Source organism: Hermetia illucens, chromosome 1, assembly GCF_905115235.1.
Source record: "Hermetia illucens chromosome 1, iHerIll2.2.curated.20191125, whole genome shotgun sequence".
NCBI classification, from domain to species: Eukaryota; Metazoa; Arthropoda; class Insecta; order Diptera; family Stratiomyidae; genus Hermetia; species Hermetia illucens.
The window spans coordinates 79,947,834-79,974,248 of NC_051849.1; the positions used below are offsets into that span (position 1 = coordinate 79,947,834).

Sequence of the window (26,415 nt, forward strand, 5' to 3'; positions counted from 1 at the left end):
GATGATCAGAGTTGCGTCTGGTCGGTCGGGTGGGTTCAAGCTCCACGGGTCGCTGTTAGCGTCATCGTTTCTGATGATGCATGATATGTATATTCACTCTATGCGAGGAGTTAAGAACAATGGCGAACAGATGAGTACGGATTAAATGAACCATATTGTTCTTTTGCTTTCTTATCATCTTATCGACCATTTTCATCTCATTTTGCACTCAAGCGAGTCAAAGAGATTGATAGACTCAAACACTTGAATGGCAAAGGAATCTTATCCTAAAGAAGGGCGCGAGCAGGGACAAACAAAATAGGTTCTTTGAGCTCATCTCAGACATTGTTTGTCGCTCGCCCTTGATTCGTTTAAGCGGAATATTAGTGGAAGGACATAAGTTTTCATTTTGCGTTCTTCAGACTTGAAGAAATTACTTTTGCAGAAGATTCCTCTGCCACTGTCGACAGATTTTCCACTTTGAACACATCAAAGGTTTGTCAAGGTGGCAGAAGGAAAAATGTTGTTGATACTTTGCAAAATATCACTTGTCTCTGTTAACTTGACAGTCAGTCTTTTGATGTTGTAATATTTTCTTGTTACCAAAGAATCTTTTAGACATTGGCAGACGGACTTAACCATCTTTTCTTTTCTGCTCCTTCGGTTAGCACCTGAAGATTTTCACCCATATCCTTACAAAGTTCTCTCTCTCATGCTTACAGTTCATATGACCATGATGATGACATCTAGCTAATAAAGATTCTATTTTTATACTTTTTAAAGTAATAGAAAAATTCATTTCGATAGCAGAACTCACTGGCTCGTCATTGGCTTAAGCGCGGCTTTAGGTTAATTGCCGGTGATAAGATAAAAGCCAGTCGTTGAACAATTTGATGACATAAGTATATATGTTGGAAAATATGGGTACGGTTGGGAGCTGCGATTATATTTGAAATTTTTTAACTCTTTACTTTATCAGAGAGGTGGCATTTGAGTACATATTATGGCCCACCGATACTTTCTAAAGTCTTATCGACACTTATTTAATAAATAATTCAAAAGTAATCCAATCCCCAGTATTAAAGATTTTGGTAATTTTCTCTAATTTTAGTGATAGGATCAAATTGATGTATGAACTTCCGAATATAATGCACTTACTTGCCTGAATCAGTCCAGTTTATCAAGTGGAGGGACTTAAACAAACTGTCCAGATACGGGTTAAATTACCTATACACACAAAAGTTGAATAATGCAAGCATTGCGTCATGTGGCTTGATAGTGCGCAACGTGATATCAAACTGAATTGATAGAAAAAAATCGCTAATGATGGTAAATAAATTAATGACACCTAAATGTTATGTTCAAACACTTCGACCAGGATTAGCAGCTAACGTGTTTTTATATACAAAAAATAATAGATTAGTCTACCAATTTGTTGATAGATATGCTTGTTTACGAGTGTGTGTTTAGTTCATAGGCGCATGGGGAGAAAATTGCAAAATAACTTCTACTTATATACGTGGTTACTGCTTCAATCTAGCGAAATCTATCTGTAAGTATTAATCGATTAGGTCATAATGATTTCGGACGATAGGATATCGGTATTGATTTTCTAATTGAGGATTTTTAATACTTAACATTGATAGAAAATGATTTCTACGTATTTGTTATAAAAATTGTTGCTAAGAATTAGGTTATTTTCTGACCGCGACAAATTCTTCCGAGAGATTTATATAGTATAGATATCACTCACAAAACGCCAAGTATGCATACTTTAAAATTTCTAGAACAGAATAGGCCCTGACACCAGGGGTGACGAGAGAAGGTTGGAAAGGGGATTCCGTCAAGATGAATGACAAAAAGGAACAATATTGGGAATTCCACAATTTTTAACCTGGGCCCAGCTGCGCCACATAAATTTCATCCAAGGTCGGGATATTCTCTCTACTTGACACTATTTTCAGAGTTTTGTTGAAAACAAAGAACTTAATAATGAACTGAATTCTGAGTGAACGACTAATGAAACAAATTCCCTCCTCATCCGATAAGGAAAACTTTTAATAAGTGCCGTTCGTCGTTACTTTGAACCTCTTCCGAAAGATTGTAGCACAAATGAAATCTGCATTGGCGAGATGAGCAACCAACGTGTACTGAATATATGTGGATAGGCTCTTTCTGATTTCCTTCGTCATTAATGCTCCAGCCGATACAGGAGCGGCATAGAGCTAGTTTGAGCTAATGACTTGAGTAGAATTCGCGAGAGTCCTGCCTGTAACAGCGATGGTTTTTTTTCTATATATTCCACATACACCTTGAATCTTAGTTTGATTATTCAGCATTACGCTGGCGTATTTGACTGTCTTGTTGTTTTTTATGGTTTGGTTTCCAATTCGTCTTTGGATATATTCCAGGTTCTTTCGGCTTGTTATTAGAAAATCTTCAGTTTTATGATTCGCGAGTACCTTCCGTACCGCTTTATTTTCTGTCTCGATCTAGTGGATATGCTTGCTCAGTACACCCACGCCGAAATCAACCACTTTTACTCCCTCCGGTTAGGGCAGGCGTAAAATTCAATGGTACATGATATTTAAATAAGGCACTCTTCACATGCAGCTTGACCACTGCACAGTATTCTTATGATCCCGACCTCATCTCGGCAGCTGCTACCTCCGCTACCAGTTTTATTGCATCGAACGGTCTTTTCTAAATCCAAATCTAAGTGATTTTGGTTTTCAACTGCCTCTAACGATCTGTTAGCAAATATTGCTTCTACAATTTTTCTCATTGGCATATTGCTTAAATTTTTAGGAAACATGTCTTCGTTGGGGCATTTTTGCTTGCTTGTACAAAAATGCCTAGTCTCTTCCGGACGGCAGCTTTCACTGTTTTGTTCGGGATGCCATCGTGTTCCGGCTTGGAAAAGAGAAATGGTCTCTGAATTGGCCCCTCCTTGCTTCAGTGTTCCTACCATTGATTTCGGTATTATAGGGCAGAATACCTGCGATATTTTCTTTCTTTTTATTTTAGACATTACGACACTGTAGGTTGTGTTCTATAGATTTTCGTCGGCTTCCTTGCAAAGTTTTTTAAAAATTCTGCTTTTACTTTTTTTGATCGCTTCCTTTGTCTAAATATAGAGAGATGTTCTTGGGGGTCCAGTCTTTTTCTTGATAGTTGAACGATCCTTCGGGCATGGACACATTTCGACCTGAGTTTCTTTACTTCTTCTTTCCAACAATAGTAGGACCAGCCTCTCCTGCTGCTGCTATTCCAGGCATTTGAACCACTTTATAATCGTCGCCTATTCGCGAATATGACAAACAACCCAGACAATTTTTGTGCTTCTCCGAACATTCTGCTAGAAGGAAAAGGCCACCGTTTATGTAGCTCTCTAAGTTTTACGCAAAGATATTGTTTTTGACAATACTCCATCCCCGATTCCGAACTGTGACCAAATTTCAACGACTATGTCCCAGTTGGTGGTAATTTCATCGACGGGTTAGGGTTCTCACATATCCATGCCCAGGGCTTTTAAGACTGCTTTGCCGATTTCTTCCAGTATTGGGTCCGGTTTGACGATGCGTATTGTATCCGCATACAACATTTTGCCTTTTTTTTCTTGCCATTCCTTAGCCACTTTTGTCCATATTCCTTCTTTATCATTCACCTTTTCTGACTGTAACGTTTGCTTACCTAACTGTATTTCCTCAGTGCAGCTTGACTATCCTTGCAGATTTCGATTCGCCTGCTCTTGAGGCGCTCCTTCAGTTTTTTTGTCATGAATTTTTCTGGTCCGTACCAGTTTCCACTATTTCTTCATTTCATTTCTTCACCATTTTCCCGTTCGCAAGCGGTTTCGGCATTTAGTTCAATGAAATGCCTGATCTGGATACAATCGCGAAGTTTTTAAATCCCCATCCAACGTATCAAGCCATCGTTATTTCGGCCGGCCTTTTTTGTCGCTTATCATCCACTTTGATGTTCAGATCAATCTTGGTGAGCGAATTCTCGTTAGCGCGAATTGCGTGACCACACCATCGAAGACGCCTCTCCCGCAGTTTTTCCACGATCCGTACAACCTCATATCGGTTGCATTTCGGATGTGATCAAAACGTGTGACGCCACAAGTCCAACGCAATATCTTCGTCTCCATTACTGCAAGACGTCGTTCATTGCCTTTTATAGTCGATCAACACTCATAACAATTTTAAGTTTGAGTTGTTCGTTGATACGTCGATCACAAAGAACACCAGTTGTGGAACGCCACTTCATTCAGGTTGTGTTGTTGGGTGAAGCAATTTCATAACGCGGTTCTCCATTGGCTGATAGCATTGGCCCGAGATATTTAAATCGCTCAGTTCTGGGCAGGTCATTGCCGCTAACAGTGATTGTATCTGTTTAATGGGGATCGGTCGTCAAATCGTACCAGCTTTCTCTACGTTCGAAGATAACTTCACACTTTCAGTTCGACAGATGTGCTAGACAAAAGTGCAGATAAAACACCTCCATAGTAGCAACCTTTCGTGGCTTGTCTCATAAGGAGCGGCTAATAATTGCTTCTATCCACAACAATCTCTATGTTAACATAGCGTAGCTCCACAGAACTAAAGTATCGTCGGGATCATGCCCTCTTGCGACTTCACAAAACTTTTGAAACGGTGCACAGTCAAAGGACCTTTCAATATTCGCACCGCCGCCTACTGGTCTTTCAGAGCTTCGTCCCTTATCTTTGAAGCTAAGACTAACAGGACTTTTGACGCTGGTAAGCATGGTCCTTTTCTTTCAGTAAGTGCGACTCTAGCGCCTTCTCGCGATGCTCAACCAGTCCCTCTGGTCTGTCTGAAGTTCTTCTCGCTTGAATAATCATCTTCGGCTTCAATGTGGAGAAACCTTAACCTTCTGGCGAAAGGTTGGTACGTAATCCAGAACATAAGATGCTAGAAAAATATATCCTGCAAACCGCTTTTGATGGCATTTACCCTCTTTTATAATGGCTGGATAGAGACCATCTATACCAGGTGCTTTGAAGAGCTCAAACGATAGTACAGCAGCTTTCATTCACGCGGTATTCTAGTTTCTCCTAAAAGACTTTCGTGTTGAACATTTTACAGAAACCTCTAACTCTCCCCCCCCCCCCCCCCCCTCTGTGATTTGTTCTCCCGTTTTTCTTTCCTCAACTATCTAAGCTCAGAACTCGTAGTCCAGTTTTTTTTACTATCTGTATTCCAAGGCATGTCCGCTTTGGTGAATTGGTGAATCTTTAAATTATACAAGTTCCATTAGTCTAGAATAACTTAATAACTTAGCGGAAAACTAACGGTTATTTTTTTCATTTCAGGTATGATCCACCGACCAAACTTCAACAATAACACCTATAAAAAGGTTAGGATGGAAAGGGAATCTTTTTGCATTGGTAATAGAAAATCAGTGAGGTTGTAGCTGCTCTTTTGGAAAATAGTGATTGGAACTATATTGAATATGTGTGTTAGATGGTTGATTCTGAGAAAAAAATCTTTTAATTGGACGGAGACCTCGCCTATTCAAGTAGCCCAGGTCTACAAACAAAAAGTAGATTCGGTAATAAAAAATAATGCAAACAGTTCCAGAGTTACTCCTAGTTATTGATTTTTGAATGTCCTTTAGAAATGCTTTTTTGTTCGTGCCTGAGAATTTATCAAAGTCAGCTTGATACGACTCCGCTTTGCCTTCAATTGTGAATAACCTCTTATAATTGAGCAAATGGAAGCCAACGACAGTAACCAAGATCTGAAAGATTCGTAGAGTACTTTCTTTTTAGCAATTTCACTGTTTGGTAGTTAGCATGATGTTATTATTTCTCCGAAACTGGTCGGTAATGGCTTCCATTTCTGCAAAGTAGGATCCCCGTAATACCTTAAACACAAACCTTTACTTCCAGTGGTTTTAATTCTTGTGGAAAATAAAATGATCGACGGTCCACAAAATCTGTGAATTATTAGCATTCCAGAGGCCTTTAAGAAGAGCTAGCGACAGTTGGAATAAGGGAGTCACACTTATGAACAGGGAATTGAGTAAAGGATATTGGTCAGCCAACTAATGATGGGAAATTCATTTAATCGATTACTTGCCTGGGGGCTTAACCCAACGGACAAATTACCCTATACATCATATAGACACTGTATAAGTGCTTTCCTTTTTGCAACGTACGTACTTTCACGGTTTTCTAGAATTTTATGGATTATCTCTCGAAGGACACAATTTCAGGAGTTTTCTGTTTTTTTATGTATATAATGAGGAGGGATAAGCCTACTTTCGGTATTCGCACATCAAAGCGGTCCCTTCAGATGAAGGTCCTGCTTTTTGACAGTTCAATTACTTTATTAATGAGTTGACTTCCAGAGGTCTTAAGTTCATTAGCTTTTACCCAACAGCTCACCAAAGTTTTGTATAACAGTTAGATTCGAAATTGATTATTTCGAGCCGAAGGTCTTTTCCTTTGGTACTCCAACATTTCGGCATACACTCACTCAGGTATCTGCAACTTAATTTACACTTGAGGTGTTCACATGAACCTACTTAGAATACTACTAAAATGGCGGGTTGCAACAACTGGTAAATGGATCCTTAATAAATAAATCAGAACGTAGCCAGAAATCTTTACAGATTATGTCTCCATATCTTCACTTCTGCAACTATCTCTTCAAGTTACCAAGGGCAAGATATAAAATCTCGTGAATACCAAGTCGTATTTAAAATGCTCTTTCCTTCTTCCTTCAAAAATCTTCAAGAACTGAAATTGGTACAACGAGCCGGTGAAGGGGACAGTATTTTCTAGCAATCGAAACCTTGGTCGTTTTTGCCTATACCAATGCAACTTTCTACATTATCATTGAATAAAAGGATAAATTTCATGCAACCATAACCATTCCATAGCCCACCCTACCGCAACTACATGCCAATAACAGAGGAAAAAAATATAAAAACCAGTCATTAAGCTTTTCGGTTCTGCCCCATTTTCTATTTGATTGATGTCCTTCGTTCCATTAAGCGTTTCCCTCCACTACTCGCTCCAGTTTTCGTCCAACAAACACCAAGCTGTACACAACGATTAACACAATAAAAATGTACGCGAAAAGTATTTCCTCATTTTTTTTCATAGCAGCTCATCTATTTTCCTGTTTCCAGCCCCACAGCCTATTGTAGAATCACAGTAGACTTTGCGGCCTTTTGCTCTATTGTAGTCATGAATTTGTCGTTGTGACGTTCCTTTTGCTTCACTTACAGCAGCCATTCCGAGAAGCCAACATGAAAAGCGTAAATGGCGTCTTGGTCGTAAGTTTTCTATTGACTCCATCTATTCTATTATCATGCCTCCACCACACGCTATACATTTTTTTCCCATTGTTTGTCGGTTTGTTTGTTTGTTATGACTGACGATTGTTGAAGGAGTGACTTTCCTGAATGACTGGCTGACTGCCTGACTGACTGCCAGGCGGCTTTTATCCCTTTTCGAATTGAATAGACAGCAAAATATTGAGAAAGTTGCCCATCCGTCTGATATCGTAAATTTTTTGCTTCTCCTTTTTAGCCCCATCTCTAAATCTATTTCGAAGTCACCAATAGGTCTTTAGAAGATATTTCCGAAATGTCCCTCATATTTCCAACTCAATTCTTATCTCGAGCTTTTTATCATCTATTATGGCATCGACATAGGCAAAGTCCTTCTTTGTCATACCCGTTGTCATCATCATCACCGTCGGGGTGGAAATATTATAAAATTGGACATCCCTAGTCATGTTGGTACTTTCATGTGAATTGTCGCCAGGAGCGTACATTTGAAGTTTGCGAAGAATAGAGGTAAAGTAATCCAAGAACAGGACAAATGATAATCTTGTGAGGTACCTGGGGCCCCAGACATTGAATGAAGAATTTTGGTTGTAAACAGGAGGAAGTTGAAATATTTCAAACTAATTTCGCTTCTCCCTTGGGACGCCAGCATCCCGATGCTTGGAGTCCTACTCTAAAGTCAGGAAATCTTAAAAGGCAAATTCGGCCGATTGACTGAAAATGTCGACCAATAGATAGATATAAAGCTAGAAAAAGCGGAAAATGAGGGATTTGCAAAGGACCTTCTGCAACAATATAAAATATATATGTGTGCGCCCTGCGAATAACCATAATGTGAAATAGACGAGTCAGAAATGAAAAGAACTTGACAATACCGTCGGGGAAAAAGCGACATTTTTCCAGCAACGGCAATCCAATAATTTTTTTTCTTCTATATGAAAATAGAATGCGCTGTTGTTGTCGCCGCTGTGCTGTTATCATTCTTCACTTTTCCACAGAGCTTGAGCTTCGTAAAAAAAGGCGCATACATGCTTCATATGACAATTGGAAGAATAGAAGAGTACAATTGTGTGGAGAAAGGTTCAGTCAGCTTCACATATGGAGGACAATAATAATAGAAGTAGGTAGGCAACTACTATTTGTTCATATCCACATGCCACCGCCATTAGTCCCCGTGCCCGTCCTTTAATCATCCCCGCAACGAGTTGAGTGTGCTAAAATGGAAAATCCGCTTTAAGGAGTTTATTTACGATGCGGATCTTATGGGAATTTTGAACGAAAATGGCGCCAAATTCACAGAGAACAGGCTGGAGACAGATTTCAAGCTCAGAAGATCAAACCGGTGAGAACAAAGGGAGAGTAATTCATATTTGTGAAGCGAGGAAGTCACGAAATTAACTGCTGGATGGCTTTAGCTTGATAACAATCCGATGGAATGTGGTTGAAATGAATTGAATCTCTCTGCTGGCAGTGGAGCGATTTTTTCAACTTCATCCTTGGAGGTATTTTAAAAAATGTGGAGTTTTTTTAATAGCGAGCTTCAAGCATTTGTGTAAGCTCTCTTTTTTGCAGACTTCCACTCTTGACTAGTAGTCCATGTACCAACCGGCTAGCACCTCATGCTACTCCGAACCGACGGAGATAATTTAGATGCAGGCAATATCATTCTCAAATGTTCCTGTTGCCGAAATAGGAAGCTGACTATGATCTAAATTGCTTATATTGTCTAAACCTGTAGAGAGCGTTCACTTCGCTTAAAAATGGCTGTTCATGGATTGCAAGTATTATTCTCTATGTGACTCCTATCGTATGACAGACACATCCGGTAAGGTTGAATTGATGGTAGGCTGCGGAAAAAAATATTTCAGTTGAGCTGCAAGTGCTCTACTTTGCATAACCAGGGCCCAATTGAATAGATGGTGCTGGTATGATTTTTGGATGCGAGAATTAGCGGTGTTTTTTTTTAAGTTTTGAACGTAGACATGGAATTTAATGAAATTGGACGCTAGCTCAAAAGAAGATTTATATTGAATATTGGCTCCATCTGGAAACATAGGCATTTGTCCTGACATAATGAGATTGGGCGTTAAGTGCTAACGTAATTTCTCTTATGAAAACACATAAAAATCCGCACTACGCTCAAGTTTTAATCCATTCCCAATCTCAAACTGCCCTTCTAGCAACTGTCTCCCCAAAATGGGTTTTCAACATGAAAGGGATCCAGCTAGATATCGGTATATGCAAGTGCAATGATCCGCTTTAACCAGGAACAACCGTTAAAATTGCATTTCACAATATGCAACATCATTTAAGTAATGGGTAAACAGCAGTAGCGTTTTCGAAGTGTTAGAAATTTGTCTATATTAATCTTGAAATGTTTAAATGAATTTTAGGATTTCGTAGGAAGTTAAAAGTAGGATTTTCTACATAAAAGTTTAAGTATATAGTATAAAAATGATCGTTTTTGATTTATTATCTTAAATTGAGTGAATATCGGGATTGCAAACAGGGAATTGTAAGGAAGGAAATTGAGGTGTTGAAGAGGGTTACTTACCTCCCGAAATGTTACATACAAGGAAATGAATTTCTCACCCGCTCGTCACTGATATTCATTCATCTCATCCCGTCATTCCCTGGTGAAGATCATTTCGGACACCAACAATTAGGTAAGGAACCCCTTCCGGACATCCGCGATTTGATTTACACTTGAAGTGCTCACATTAACAAACTTAGAGTATCATATCAAAATGCCCATTTGCAGCGCCATAACTTTTGATTGTAGGGTGACGAATTCTCAACGGCTTCTCTCTTCATACCTTTTTTTATTCTTGATGATAAGTTGATAAGAAAATAGCACCATTTTGGGGCTCTATAATTTTTTAAGGGGGGATGGCCGCCCCTTAGAAGGAGAGGGCTTCCTCTTTCTTCTACATGTCCTTCTTCTTACTGAGTACTATTAAACTTGCTAGCTTTACCATGATGATATCAAAAACCCGCATTTTGAGGGTTCGTAACTTAGATGTAAAATGCTTGACCATATTTCCTACGAAAAAGAAGTCATTCATTGTGGGCCGTTCCCTGTTAATAAAATGTTGATACGTTAATTGATAAGTAAGTTTTCGTAGAATTAAAGCGAATAAAATGAATTGTGGTTTTTGGATGCAATCACTGGGTATTGTAAACTTAGAGCTGCCTCCGAAACTCAAATAATAATTGATAAAGTTTTATCGAAAGTAATTCTTTAAAATTGATTATTTTTTTAAAATGTGTCTGTGAAATCAAACCAGTTAAATCTCAACAAAAAAAAAATTATTTATACGTATTAAGTAGCAATTTCGTAGATCCAAAAGCCAACTGATATCTTTAATTTCCGATTGCAAAATTCAACGGATCTTTGGTTTATATAGGTTATATAAAGCCAAATGCGAATCGATTTCATAAGAAAAATAATTTGTTTTTGATGAAAATTGTTTGATTCAGGTATCAAAGCCAATTCTTTAGAAAGTGGCACAAATTATCTGACAAATTTATATTTCCCACAACACCGATTTTGCAACAACTCGTGGTCTGAAACCGTTATTGTACGAAAGCCGATCTTTAAAAAAGTCTTAAGCACTAGTTCCAATTTATGTAAGTTAATTTAGGAGATGGTGGAACTTAGGGGACCTATTCGACTATTACCTGACACGTGTATTCAGACGATTTTTTGTCTGTGACCATAGCAAGCTTTCACGAATTTAAGGTCAATTCCATTAGAAGCTTTAGTACAGTTTCCATGTTCATAGTTAACTAACAATGAAAACGCCGCCTTAGCCATCTTAGGTTCTTCCACAAAGTTGTTCATCTTCATACATTCGTTCACTACTGGTTCATGAAATTTCATGACTTCGCTCCAGGTCTGGCCCCACCATTGTGGAACCAAGTCCCTGGCGAGCAATCTGTCATCTCCATACCAACTGGCATTTAGTACTTGGCTGTCGGAATTGTTTTAATTGGGTCTTCTTCTTTTTTTCTACCATTATTGGTAAATTGTTATTGAATATAACTAATCCAGTCATCTATTACTTCCCACGTTATTTCCAAAAATAAAACCTTGAACTTATGAAAAGTAAAGAGAAATTAATAGATTTACCTTCTCAAGGTCTCCTCACTCTTCACGAAGTGATTTTCTGAAAGTTTTGCTTCAAGCCTTGAGCCTAATCAAAACACAAACTTCTGCAAAATACAGTAATCTTAAAAGTTACCACGTCGCACAGCGTGACGCTTTCTTCCTGCAAATAACTGAATAATCCTCAACTTAGTCCTTACTAATTTACAATGACTTCGGAAATCGCCACGAAAGTACCATCTTTCTCTATCTCCGACGCAAATGCCAAGAGAATCCAAACTTCTCCGCCACCGAGGCTTCAATAACAATAACACTCTGCTCGGCTCTGATAACCCACAAAACCCAATAACGTCGCAATCAGTGCAAATTGTTTTCCTTGGAAAGAAGAATGACTCAAATCAAGTCCACCCATGCAATGGCGTCACTTCGCCTTCAGTTTGAGCTCGGGAAATCTTCCGTTCCGCAAGTTTACCAACCACTTTAATCGCTCTCATGATTCACAAGTCACGATAACTCCTCTATTATCTCATCTTTCATTTTCTTGAATTTTTAATTGGATATTTGCATGGCATTGCAGCAATCAGAGCAGATTGATAATTCGGTTGCCGTTGTGGCCGTTTTTCATAGTCATACCCGCAGTTAGTCATGGTGGTCAACTAAGAGGCGCGAAATGAATAAGATGAGATGCTCAAGACGGACGACCTTGCTACTGGCTAACAACGACCAGGCAACCGTCCGGTAGCATCCACGTCGAGCCCGATCCACTCCGTAGATTATTGACTTGCTCAGCTTCAAATAGATATTGAAACTCGAGTGGAAATGCTATGCGAGGGAAAGATAGGCACCACGATGTTTCGGGACATTGATGCTGTACATAAAGGAAGCTACCACGATAAGCAGCGCTCCATTATAATCATATTGTCCAGATTATCCATTGGCGTTACAATACTTCAGCTTCGGGGCCAATCTGGCAGATATTAATGAAATTCACCGAAGCATGGAAGATATGAGGTTGAAATAGGGACAGAATTGACGGGGATCAATGGAGCGATTCGTGGCTTTGTGTCCATGCAACGGCAGATACGGGCAGAATGCAGAAAGCAATCTCCACGATAAAAGTCAATTAACTATTATGAAAATTAGACACTGCTGTAAACTAACTGAAGTCGTTGGCGTTCATTTAGACAAACAAGAATACCATTATTATTGGCTACCAACAGCAGAGCACGAAGGTAGACAGCAGAGGTGAGGTGGAACTTGTAGCTAGGGTTTGCCGGTGCAATCAGATAATTACAATACTTTAGATCGATGATAAACGGATGCACAATGGATGCATACTTTATTGCAAGGAAGTTTAATATAGATGAGGGAACTCCAAGGGATTCAAGAATAATTTGCATGGGAATGGGATACATGAAAACTATTAATTGTTTGGGTATGTTATTTTCGACTTGTAGTTGCAAATTACTACGACTTCACTAGAAATTACAAGGCGCCGGAAACGCTTTGTTCCTATAGATTTAGCTGAAAGTCTGATTTCAGTATTCTTATATATTTCGAACGATCACAGCAGTAAGGAGTTTTTTAGATTGACGGAGCGCTTGCGGCATGGTATTTTTAGAAAGTGCTTGAAGTGGGGTGAAAATTAGAATAATTTGATATTCATGCACCCTCACATGGTCATCGGTAGATCAAAATTTCAGCTAGAATTTCTGTGTTGCATGTCCAAGAGTCTCCCTTACAAACCAGGATCAAATACCGAGACCCAGAATGTCTTTTTTCGTCATAAAGCACCAGAATGCAACCGCCTTTATCATTCGTTTTCGCATACTAAATCTAGATATAAACCGTTTGAATCTTGATCAAATTCTGTATATGTACATATGAAATGAATTTTACGTATCTCAGGGAAAATAAACAAACATTATCGCAGTATCAAAAGTGTTGTGTAAGTGTTGAAAATATAAACAGTTTATTAAGAGCCAAATAAAAGTATAAAAAAAACCAACTGTATAATCTTTATTTCGTGAGTAGCATATATTCGTCGAATGTTTGCGTACATTCGAGATAGGGTATGAAATGAAAATATCTCAGTCAATATTAGCAGTTTTAATAAGTGTGCTAATATGCAGCAGTGCTTTTTGGTGCCATGTTCTATATTCTAGATATTCTTGATATTGAAGCGAAAAAGTCTAATCAAAACTGTACATAAGACGACACATTTCTTTTTCAATAATCGTTCCGATAAAAACTTTGCAACTTATTGCATTTTTGTAGCCCAATTGGTTTCAATTTTTAAAACGACTGGGAAATTGCTGATAAGGACAAGCTGAGGGTCAATTTTTCCTTTTTGCAGAAAACGATAATGTGATATGGCGAAGAAATAATATTTTGATTACTGGCATCATTGTATGGGAATCCGTCATGTTTTGTAAATATTTATTGATACGATGGCTGTTAAATTTAACACTGAGCAGTTGTGCAATTTACAAGCTTGACAATGACATGACTTAATGTGCCAAAGTCATGTATTCCACAAACAGCAATTATGATTACCTGTAAAATTATCAGATATGGTGTTGAAACATTGTGAAATTTTCTTTTTAAACCCTTTCCATAACACTTGCTTATATGATTAATTGGTTTTTACTCCGATGTCAATTGCAACGGTTTGTAAGAGTGGTTATCGAATATAAATTTTATAAATTGGGAATATCTTTCTTTGAAATATTCGGCGATACAAATCTGGGGGTCCTATGAACTTTTGAACTTACCGTATCAAATGATCAAGAATAATCATATTGACCCAGTAATGAAAGGAAGCATAATTGTATTACCCAATTCAAGTTAACATAATACTCTTACTTATGTAAAACACAACGCATTTTGTATGTCCAAATCGACGCACATGCAAGGTTATCTAGCCTGAAAATATTTGTCCGCTCTGTTGCCCTCCATAGTTCTATATCTGCGCTGAAGACAATTCGCTGGGCCGGAATATTGAAGGGGATGAGAAACGAACCAAAGGATGGTCCGAAACATTGAAAGCTTGATACGCCAGAAGATTATTTAAGAACCGACCGATTCCACCCGGACTAAGCCCAAGACCGAGAAAAGTACCAAATCTCATCTAGACAAATCGACTCTGCTACGGAGCGTAACAAAGGATAGAGAAAAATAATTAGTTTAATAAAAAAAAACTAAAAGAATAATTCCTGAGCGCACTCCCAACCGAATAATAGTGGAAAATATAGGAGACACCACATCACGTGCTTATGCTCTAATTTTAACCCCTTATAACATAACCTTCTCCAGTATTCCGAAATGAGCACATCCCTAGCCGTTGAGTGTCAGAGGCAATTTCTACAATACGATTACCTCCTAGGTAATGGTAGATTCATGAACGCGACTCAAAGGTAGTCTTAAGCAGCGAGATCCACTGGACCATGGCTTAATACCCAAGGCTCAACCTGGACCAAGTGCACAACTGAGAAAAGTGTCGAAACTGTCCTGTAATAACTGCAAGCTAGAGTACGCAAGAGGTAATCGACTTTCTTATGTTCACTTTACTCCCGCTCTAAACTGAATATTATCCTTTTTATGAAACAATCTTTTGTACTAACCTAATCTCTGAGGAAGAATTACCTAAACAAGGGCTATATTTGCGAATTGTCTTTAGACAACTATTTCGACGTATTACATTTTTAAGGTTCACTATCTGCCTGCATCGAAAAATTTTACCTGAATTTATGTGAATTGTTTATTGTGATCGGGGACATGTCGTCAGTGGATTAGTAAAGTCTTTGCGATTGCTAGCGCTGTACGTTGGTGGATAGACTAAAACAACCCAGTCGAGCCCCTCTAGGTTTTCCAAGCTACCAAAGATAGGTGTGGTATTGCCCTGCGTGAAGATGATACCTTCACGCTTCTTTAATAGAGTGTGTAACAGAAATCCTTTTATAAATTTGTTCACATTCTGTTTGTCTACTAATCTTTCACATACCCCTTTCTCGAAAACCGGTGGACAAAATTAAGTGACGATATTGAAACTACAAAACCTCCACATGCAGTGAATCATCTGGTTTTACGTTTACGTTTAAAGGGATTCACCATACATGAAAAGGAAGCGTGTAAAATTTTTTGTCAACGGATATAGCCCCGTGGGTTATCAAATGAAAGATCTTACTTACTACTTTTCTGAGCAGCTATTAATTTTAACATTAGCTGTAAGTGGAAGTCTGTTCTTAGAAATTACCACACCGAAAAATCTGGAAAATATGGAAACTTCCCGAAACGTACCGTCTATTTTAATATCTGCCCCAATAATACTATTATTATACTTTCGAAATTTACTGGAAACCCCTCAAATTTATCCTAGAAATGTTCCAATATTGTCTCCATAAATAGAAAACTTTGTGTAACTCTTATTGCTATTAACAGAGTTATAGTAGGTTGAAGTTGCCTCTTTCAGATTAAAGTGGTAATTTGGCATTCACATATGCACCACGAACGTAAACCCAAATATTCTTACGTAGGAAATACACAATGATTTTCACAGTCTCAGCACTGAGTTTTTGGTTGCTTTTAATTGATTTGTCCAATCATAATTGCTGGTGGTAGAGAAATAATAATTTGCCCAGACTGACGATCACACTTCATGCATTCCCTTCTTGTTTGTAAACCTCTTCTATGTAACCGTTCATGGAGCCTCGAATGTCGAATCACTTCAAAGCCAGTTCCACCCGTCGTTGTTGAAGGTGATCCATTTTTTTTCTTCCATAACATTTCGGTTCAAAAATTTCCTATTTTCGATCCGCTTTTGTAGTTGATTGCAAGTGTAAATTGTGTCGAGTAGAAAGTACAAAGTTGCACGTAAGAAGACATAGAAATTGAGTCTTTAGCATAATATAGAAAAGCGGTCGCACACCTGCTAAAAATCTCTCTCATTATAACCCTAATCAGTATTGATTTCTCCATCAAATTGGTTTCTTATCTTTTTCTATAAATCATGGGAGTCAAAAGGCTATCACCGCCATCTTCACTGGCTTTCGGTTCCGGTAACATGCTTGAACATCCCTCACCCTCATTAAAGGAAGCATGCGCTCTTGCTCCACTGTTAGCTACAGGACGACCCATTATTAGCTTGGCTTCCATTGTAGGGCATACTCTGCAAAAAGTATAACTCTTTCTCAATCTATGACCTTCCGATGCCACTTCCGACTTCTAATCAGCTCGTCAACAGGCATCTGACCCGTATGTCAACAAAGCTTTCCAATTGTTATTGTGCTGGATCAAAATATCCCTATGAGAAGACGACATGAATTTATGAAAGTTTGGAGTCTTTGGGTAACGGCGCGCTACTTCAATAAAGCCTCAACTTGGTCTAGGTGTTGAAACAGCTACATTTTTAGATTTTGGACAAAACAGGCAAAACGGATTTAGCATTGCTAATGCATCTAGCGACATTAAGTTCATACCGTCGTCGGCAGAAGTATCTCTAGCTAGGTATAATGTTCAACATTCCCGTGCTTCATCATGCAAATAAACATGAATGATACATCAGTCTGAGAAACTTGATTTTGTTGGTAGTTATCCACGTTTTTCAAATCCTAAGGAACTTAGCCAACATCCATGACTCGGTGCCAGAACAAGCATATATCATCAGCGAAGTTGAGGTGCTTGAAGAACGATTACACTTCTATTGAATCCCCCAATTCCATCAGCAAAGGCAATATGAATACGTTAACGATTTAAATAACTATTCATGACGAAATGCAACCTATAATTCCTTTAGAGTCAATGCAGAACTTGACGGTCTAACATCATAAGTCGCCCTGATGCTAAGGCATTCCAGATATAGCGAGTCGAGCGATGGTCTAATCTTCATAAATGCTTTACAATGACAATGTGATCGGTACAGAAGTATCCAGAGCGGGAAATAAACTGCTTTCTGTCGGTCAAGTTTTAGAGATGTGCTTTGATGCGTTCCAGGATCACTTTAGCTATTTCTTTCCCAACCGCAGGAAGTAAGCAAATATCCTTCAGGACGAGTGCCCTTTCTCAGAATCTTAACGATCTTCCTCTTCACTCATTGACGAAGATTTCAGATTCTCAGGCTTCGTAAGTTGATATAACAACTCTGCAGAAATTATAGGAGCTGCAGGGAACAACCCCGCCAGGTGACCTGCAAGGCCGACGGATTGACTTCGTAAGAGTGCCCTTTGATGGCAAGATAGTTTTGTTTAGGGGAGAAGTTCGTATCGACGTGTTACAGTGGCTTGTCATATCGTCCACAAGAACTGCAACGTGATCGGATGTTGATTCAGATTCGAAGTGAATGCTTTGTTCAACTCTTCAGCTTCTCCTAATGGTCAATGAGAAGCCTCTCATAAGCATCATCCGCAGGGCCATCAACAAGCTTACGATGACATGCAAGTCATTTCGTGATGCGATATACGCTTGAAAAATCGCTACTATTTGCGGCAGTTTCTGCTCTTCAAGCAATGCAATAGTACAATTTGTTTTGTGTGGTGCATGCTACGCTACACTTGCCGTACTTTTTCACGGCTTTTCAGCGCGCTACAATTTTCCTCTCTCGGAGCGGTCAATACATAATCTCCTCACGTTCACTGATCCACCTCCATAGAGATCCTGAGACGTCCTTTTGAGATGTCTTTAGGCCGACGATCGGTACGTCTGCGGCATGGTAGCGAAGGTTTTTTACCTAAGTACATTCAAAAGACAACTGCTACAATAACTTTGTGCGTGAGCCATGTGCCATCGATGACAAGCAGGTGAATGCTTGAGAAATTTACAAATCTTTCACCGTGATTGTTGCAATCATCGAAAGCACACTTTACCATCACATCCACCAGCAAGGTGTTGTCAGAATTCACCTTGGCATCCAGATCATCTATAATGACCACACACAGCTTTTCCTGAACTGTCAACTGTGTAGTTTCTTATGGAAAACCTACTTCTCATCTAAGTTGCACATTTTTTGGTCCCTAAACCTTGAAGGGGAATCTCGCAAGCAACATCCTATTGGAAATCAACTCCCTAGTAATGACAAGGTCCTGAAGCCAGATTCTTGTCCGCTACTGCAAGGTTTTGCAAAGTACAAAATCACATTACCGCAAAAGGGCAGGGTTCAGCCTCGATATCAATGTCGAGGAATGTCAGGATATTCCAAGAATCAATTATAAACCGTTTTCGATAGCTGTTACCTCAATTCTTATCTCAGGCTCTGTTATTTTTTTATCTTTTTTAGTTGCCTTGGGCGACGACTTGGCATTTTGTTAAAATCATAGGTTTACCAAGGGATCAACATTTTCAGCAGTACCTTTTATCTTGTGTTGTGTAGATGTCATATTAAGGAAAACTAGGTGATCAGGATAAGATAAGTAGCAAAGGTTCTTTTTAAAGATGAGAAAACGAGTAAAATTCTTTTGAACTGACTCTTATTGTATGGTAGTTACAACTGCGGTAAGTGGACCATATCACGGAAGTATATTCAAGAATCTTGTAATGCGCTACAAATTTGATTTGCATTCAAGCGGCTTTTTTAAAATTCCACTAATATTTCCCGCTGCAAGGTTTTCTTGTTACGGTTTCGAACCTGCTCACAGGTTAGAAAAAAGTATCGCTACCTTAATAGCAATGACAAATAGAAGTCATTCATCTTGCATTAACCAACAAATTCCCACCTCAAGTCGCGAAAACTATCAACACTTCCAAAGCCTAATTTGCGCTACCACGCAACAACCTGCTCAAATATCGGCAATAATCAATTTCAGTTTGGATTAGTGTAACTCGGAAATGGTGGCGATAAGCCGCATATTTCCAATCTAAGATATTTTTCTCTCTGGAATTTATCAGAGCCCCGCTCGACCGAGTGTGTTGAAACTGTGGCTTAGAACTCGTTAGTATGCCAGCTACATCACTATTAATAATTTTATGACATCAGGTACAATACTGAATAAAAAATGGCTTGATTGGAATTTTTTCATAATGGTAAATTGAATTAGTGAGATACAATAGCGTCGAATGGGTTGAATGCTGGTATGGGGAAGAAGATGGAGCCGATATGTAGCCTTATTATAAATTCTAAATAGATATCGAAGTTATCGATCCTCATTTTATATGGAGTTTATTATATAGAAAACATTTTTATGAGATTAACATTTTATGATCCGGGCAAATGGGAAATGAAAGTTTTTAAAGATTGAAAGAGAAGTGGAGAACAAATTGAAGTTTCCAGGATTCCAGGATTTCGGAATAAGCTCTTCAATTTTATGAACGTTTTATTGCTTCCATAGATCTGTGAGAACCATGCTGAAAGCAGAAAGGGTATTTTTGAGCAAAGATGATGTCATTTTCGCTGAGTCAAAGAATCCAGCTCCGCATTTTTCCTTCAAGCTGCATTTAATACGGACACACGTCTTGCTTACCTGCATTCCTTATGACGTGAACTTACCTGGTATGACACAATTTTATGGCAAGTTTCATTCCAGAAACTTCTCCTCCTAATCACAAACACAGAACCCACAGCTCAATACTGAAGTCCCCTAGCATCAGTGTTGAGTGAGTTTCAGTCCTGCATTATAATCGCATGCGTTGAAAAACTCCCTACAAGTCAACGGTGCATTTACATACGTTCTACAATGGCCATTGTAGTCTGATTGAGCACATGCCAATGAATATTTTCTTTGTTAAATTGTGGCTTGGCGCAGTTTCAATGCTATTTTTTGTGTTTCACTGCGGTACGTGCAGGAACTTGGAACGCCATATGTCATCTCACCTCACCTCCGTGCAACATCATCGCCGCTAGAATTGAATGATATGCCTGAGTCCACTAAACGATCGCAAGTACCAAGTCCTCTGATAGATGGTTGTAATGACGACGACGATGATGATGATGACGATGATGATAATGGTGACTACATACAATAATAATGATTATGATTTACAGTGTAAACAGCTATTCGTACTGTTGGGCTCATAAAATGTGTAATGGTTTCGAAGCTAAATAGTTCCATGTGTGGGGAAGTCTGAGCCCAAGCACCCTTGTCTCGTCGACTGAATAGAGATGATGTACTCATGACTGATTCCTCTTTGCCAATTGTTATGTGTATTAACATTAGCATTTTTCTAATTTCCACATGAACTAGGGCAACGTAACTATTATCATCGTTCGCATTCATGCTGGCGGATTGTCATAAAAATAGGCGAATGGATGGTGTATACACCTCCCACATATCCACGAATACAGTCTTATGTAGGAGCGTTTAATTCACATGTGAAACACATTTGTAATTTCAGTTTGTCCCAGTTAGAGATGAATGAGAGTCAGGCAGTCGTCATGAGAAGTTGATTCCCCCACTTCCTGATGGAAATACAATATCCCATGAGTTGTTTGATTAGAAATTCTTTCCTTCATATTAATTGGGATGACCAAACCAAATATGTTAATAAGCTCCCCCTCTGGTTGTCTGCCAAATTATACAAATTGGCTGCAATAGCAGTTAAAACTGTATTTGCTTCCCTTAGTCAGCTTTTATTCAAACCTTGCAAAAGGTTTTCTCTAGAGAACTACTGGCGAAACTTGACCTTACTGGGACCATCAAGCTAAGCATCTCGAAACGTTGAGATGTTCAACATTGCGCTTAGAGTTTGCTGGATTCCTCAAAGCCGTTACGTTTCACGTTCCTTCACTACAGCGTGCATCTCCTTTAAAGTCATCTAGGTCATAACTTTAAGCCTTTTCCGGAATGCACGAGAAGCGAGTACAAACATCGAATCTGTTCGTAGCAAAAAACTGGGGAGAATCTAACAGAATAAACAAACCCCTAACAAAAGAATTGCTAGACTAAAAGAGTGTCTTCGTTCTGCCAATAGAGGATACTTTCCATTATTCTCCTTGTTATATTCCATGGCAAAGCGCGCCAGCTAGAAGGTATGCTACTATAGAATTCTTTCTAATATAGACAGGGTTCGCATAATAGAGCGGGAAGAGCCAGACCTGATGCAGAGCCTGCATATAAATATGTGGAACGAATATTCAAATTATTATAATAGTGGTCGCTTATCATTGTACTTGCAGTCCCACGTTTATTCCATACGTGCGCCTAGATAGTCTGTATATCTATGATATAATATCCTACGTGCTCTCTGTGGCATACTAATTGCAAAACCACCATTATCTCCTCTGGTCGAATGTTGGTAGTGAAACAGAGACAGAATTGCGCTGAGGTGCATAGCAGGTACATTTTATGTAGATATTAATAGTGAGGCTGGAGATTTATTCGAAACGTAGGCAAGGAGCGGGTGACTAGCATAGAAAATACGTGCCCGACTGACTATCGGATGCTTTATGTGCAGCATAAGGCTACAGTAGGACTGAAACTAAGAATAGAATATTGCAACGAATTGCCTTCCACACTGTTTTTGGCATTTCTCTCCGGATGCCCTTTTCCATGCCCGGCTTTCCGTGCTCCTTCAAATCGACTCTGAATGCAATTCCCCATAAACAATAGAAGGTAGTTTATAGGTAACTTCTGTTCCATATATGTATCTATGAAATGCATCGTGCATCATGCCTTCATACTTCCTCTGTGGATACGAGGAATAATCCCCCGAGTTATGCCAGGAGAAGTGTGCCGTCATGCATTACAATATTCTGCAATGAGCGAGGCTTGCTTTAATGAAGTACTTTATAGCGAATTGTATTTGGGGAGCGGTGAGGTTCATGCTGGAAAAGGTTTGCGTGAAACAAATTGCATCTCTTCGGTTGTCGTCATTTTCATTACCGGCATCATCGCCATCATTATAATCGAATTTCAGTTTCTCTGCACTATTTCTCGCTTCTTTTGTTTTAGTACTTTAGTATGCTGGACTGCTCAGCGGTTTTGTGGGTTTACTGTAAAGGATTTTTGTAGATTATTCCAGTTTTAATTGATTAATCCTGTGCTTTATCTTGTCGGGAAGATCGCAGTTGGAGGCCAAGTTGGATTGTTTTTAGGGAGTATTTTATGAGTCGCGGAGAAAAACATTATTCTCATGACTGATACAAGTAGGAGATCCAATTTATGTTGAGTTAGAGAATTTGAAGTCTAAGTAGCAAACTAATGTTTTGAATTTGCCTCATGTTGAGACCAGGGGCTTATGAGTTCTGTCAAGTGGGTAGAATTCACGTTTTTAAGTAGAAGAATATTGTCGGCCTCAGATTTCTTCTTAATTCAAATGTTGCGATGAACTGCCATAGGTGATCAGTGTATGTAGGAACAAAGATTAGTTAACGTCCTCATCTAAAAGTAATCTAGGGTTAACACATAGGGTCATTTTTAGGCAAATATTCCAATTTTGGCTAAAGAAGCATTCATTCATTCATTCAGCAACCAATTAATTAATTAATAATTATTGTGTCGACATTCCAATTGGATTAGGGTCTTGAAGCGTGTTATAGCATTTCATTCAAGATCGTAACAATACGCTACAGTATACTGTGGGAGGTAAAAAGAATTTATTTGCCACAACCAGCATTTCGGGAACCATTTGTTCCCTTCGTTCTTCATTCCTACTGTAATCAGGATGGGCAGGACTCGGAAGTATTTTGGGAATTAGTCCTCTCTTTCATTATAATGAAAGGAATCCAGTAATTAGGGGTTTTGATTCTTCCTCTTCTTTAGCCTTTATCCCGTTCAGAAGCGTAGTCGGTTTCGCTCTGTCAAACGCCTGATTTGGATGCACTATCGAGGCTTTCAAATAACCATCCAGTGTGTCAAGCCATATTTATTCCGCCCGGTCTTTTGGTCGTTTCCCATCGATTGGGGCAAGTGAATTCTCGCTTGCGCGAATTACGTGACCGTACCATCCAAGACGACTCTTTTGGAATTTTTCCATGATCCGTGTAATTTTACATCGATTGCGGATACTCTAATTTCGGATGTGATCAAAGCCTGTTACAGGTTTTAAAAACGATAAGATGCGGGAGGTCAGCTTGATAACATTTTTGTGGTCGACAAGAACATGAGGGAATTTCAAAAGTGATATACGCATAATTACAGAGATATGAATTACACAGTCTTCCAAATATTCCAATGGCGGAGAATACTGCGATTTTTGTCAAAAACTTTCAACCTGCAATAGAATAAAATGCCTCTTAGTGGGAAATATAACGTTTTAAAGTTTGTTATACAAAGGAATGATTATAAATCATGTTAAATATTCCCTAGTTGGTAGGCCACATCCTTAAAGAAAAGTCACCTTAAAACTACCCACAGATTTGGACGAAGCCATTTTCACTAGGTCTAGTTTGCGGCCAAATCCTGAAAAGTTTTATTCATTAGCTCCTGCTAGTTTTCTCAGTCAACAGTGAAGCTATTCACTCAATATCAATCAATACAAAAACGGTCCACATTTGGCATTTTTGGCAAATTTTGAAAAATAATGTAGACAGATATGGACTTAATTCGATATATGTTCGAAAAAATGTGATCATTTTTTGTGTTTAAGCTATCGCCACCTTATGCAGAGATGCCCGAATAAAAAGGGCGGAGTTAATTGTGGTTTAATTGTTTTCCACGGAGCTGATTGCATGAGGGGAGCGCTACTTTGTCTAAATTTCTTCATGTAAGTCATCCGGTGTTTTTAACATCGCGGCCAGCCTTGTAACGATTATCCCTGTTCTTAACATTCTAAGATCATGCCGTGTGAAAACAACGAGTGGGCGGGCAGAGAAAGAGGCTGCTTACCTGTTCGCTTATGTTGTTTCGAGTGCCACGATCTTAGGGTGGCATGCTGGCCAAAGAGTGACAACCAATTCTGAGCTTTGTGGCTGATTCTCTTGATGACAAATTTCACCAGGACGCCTTCCAGTTGAATGTTTTCTTTTCTAAGGTGGAACCGTGACCCAATTCTTCGTCCCTATTTCTCACTCGTATATGTGATACCAAAAGCATTTTTTTCTGTAGTCCCGTCTTAGCGGCTACAGTTTGCAATCCGGCGGCATCATCGCTTTTTTCTCTAAAAATGCTTAGCAGTAGCTTAAAATTTCGAAATAAATTTGATCTTGATCGATAATAAGTCGGTGGTCAGGGAGTCATTCCGACCGCGCACATGAAAGAATAAACAAATCATCATGGATCATAAAGGGTGAAAATAAGGCTGATGTCCCATAACCGTGGGATCCACGAAAGATAACAACTCTCACCCTGCAGTAAGAGGTATTTTAAGGACGATTCTAGTAATCGCACGAAAATCTTCTTTTCTACTCCACAACCTCGGCAGTGTGTATTATAAGGTATGCCGAGCCTAGTGAACTAGTCCCCACTTAAGTTGAAAATATCCTAAAACAACATTGTGGGGGATTTACTGGACTATGTTAAGTGATGTCATAGTCCCCATACATGCGAAAAGAGGAGTACAATTTTTTTTCTCTGAATATAGTCATGCGTGGTATCAAATGAAAGGTCAAAGCTGGCCTCATTTTTGGCATTTAAACCCCTCTTAAACTTGCTTTTGAATTCTTAAGTTTTGGAGTAATGTAGGCTTTACGATGGTGCATGCTATTAAGGTTGGTGGGAATTCCAACATTAATGACAAAGTTATAATAGGTCAAAGTTGTCTCTTTTGTAAAAGTTTACTGTTATCCAAAACATATCACACTAAACTGTGTAGTCTGTCATTCCAAATGCAAATACATTACAAGCTACGTGGTCCATTTCCAGTTCTATACTCAAATGTGCATACATCAAAAATACACAAAACCTGAAGGGCTGAGTTTCTGGTTTTCAACTATTTTTTGGGTAAATGTGGGGAAATATAAAGAAAGGAAACTCAAGCCGCACTGGTCAAACGGGAAGAATAAAGATAGGAGACTACAACTTTGACACCGTTGATAATTTCTCCTATCTAGGGTCGAAAATCACAACCGATAACAGCTACGGTGATGAAATCCACGCACGGTTGTTGGCAGCCAACAGAGCCTATTTCAGTTTACAAAAACTATTTCGCTTGAAACGTCTCACCATAGGGTCAAAGCTCTTACTATACAAGACAATGATCTTGCCAGTCCTCATGTATTCCTCGGAAACTTGGGTTCTTAGCAAGAAAAATTGCGAACTCTTGGCCGCGTTCGATAGAAGAATCCTCCGAAGAATTTTTGGCCCCCTACATGAGGATGGACGATTCCGTAGCCTACATAACGACGAAATCTATGAGCGATGCCATGACTGTTAAGTTGTTGATAAAATCAATAGGTTACGGTGGACGGGTCACTTAATCCGTATGGATGAGGATGATCCGGCCCGGAAAATCTATAAGGGCAACGTATATGGTAGAAAAAGAAGGCGAGGCAGACCCTGACTGAGATGGAACGATGGCTTAGGTCAGGACGCCAGAGGCGCAAAACCGGGATATCTGGAGTTCCCTATTAAGGCAGGCCTAGACCGGATACTGGTTGTTGCGCCGTTGTTGATGATGATGAATACTTGCAGAGAGTTCACTGGGATACACGGACAGGCGTTGTTACAATATCATTACCATCAACATTATTCACATTCTCAAACGCCAGAAATCTTTTTAGTGCGAAACTTTTCAAAGGCGCCTAGTGTAATCCAACCGGGCTTCATTATTATATGCATATTGCCAAAGCCATCTGTTAAAAAAAATAATGGATTTCTTTCTACTACACCTAATATATTGATGAAAATGGCTTCATGGGCACTGTCAAACCTTTGCTTTTCTGTTTTTGTTTAACGTTCCTGTCATTTCTTTTGTATTTGCGGTTTCCTTGATCATAAAATGTAAAATGTCTCGTACGAAGTTTTGTACATGACCTAAGGAAACTGAAGTATCCAAAGAACGTGACTTGTCTTCTTGAGCCTGGCTGGTAAAGAGGCATTCAAGCGACATTTACATAAAGGCTGAGTTGTTCTTTTTACGATAGCACTGCTCTCGTGATGAACTATAACGATTCTGACCGCCTCCATTATTCAAAGTCA

The 26,415-nt window shown here is 39.0% G+C and overlaps 1 protein-coding gene and 1 long non-coding RNA gene across 2 annotated transcripts in view; both read left to right on the top strand.

Annotated features, from left to right (window-relative positions):
- LOC119653200 (Krueppel-like factor luna) overlaps positions 1-26,415 on the top strand; it is a 406,205-nt gene that overhangs the window by 66,339 nt on the left and 313,451 nt on the right. The gene's annotated exons all lie outside the window — the stretch shown is intronic.
- Positions 964-5,565, top strand: LOC119653255. Its single transcript, XR_005249664.1, has 3 exons — positions 964-1,040; positions 1,091-1,531; positions 5,318-5,565. It is a non-coding gene; the product is annotated as an uncharacterized LOC119653255 (long non-coding RNA).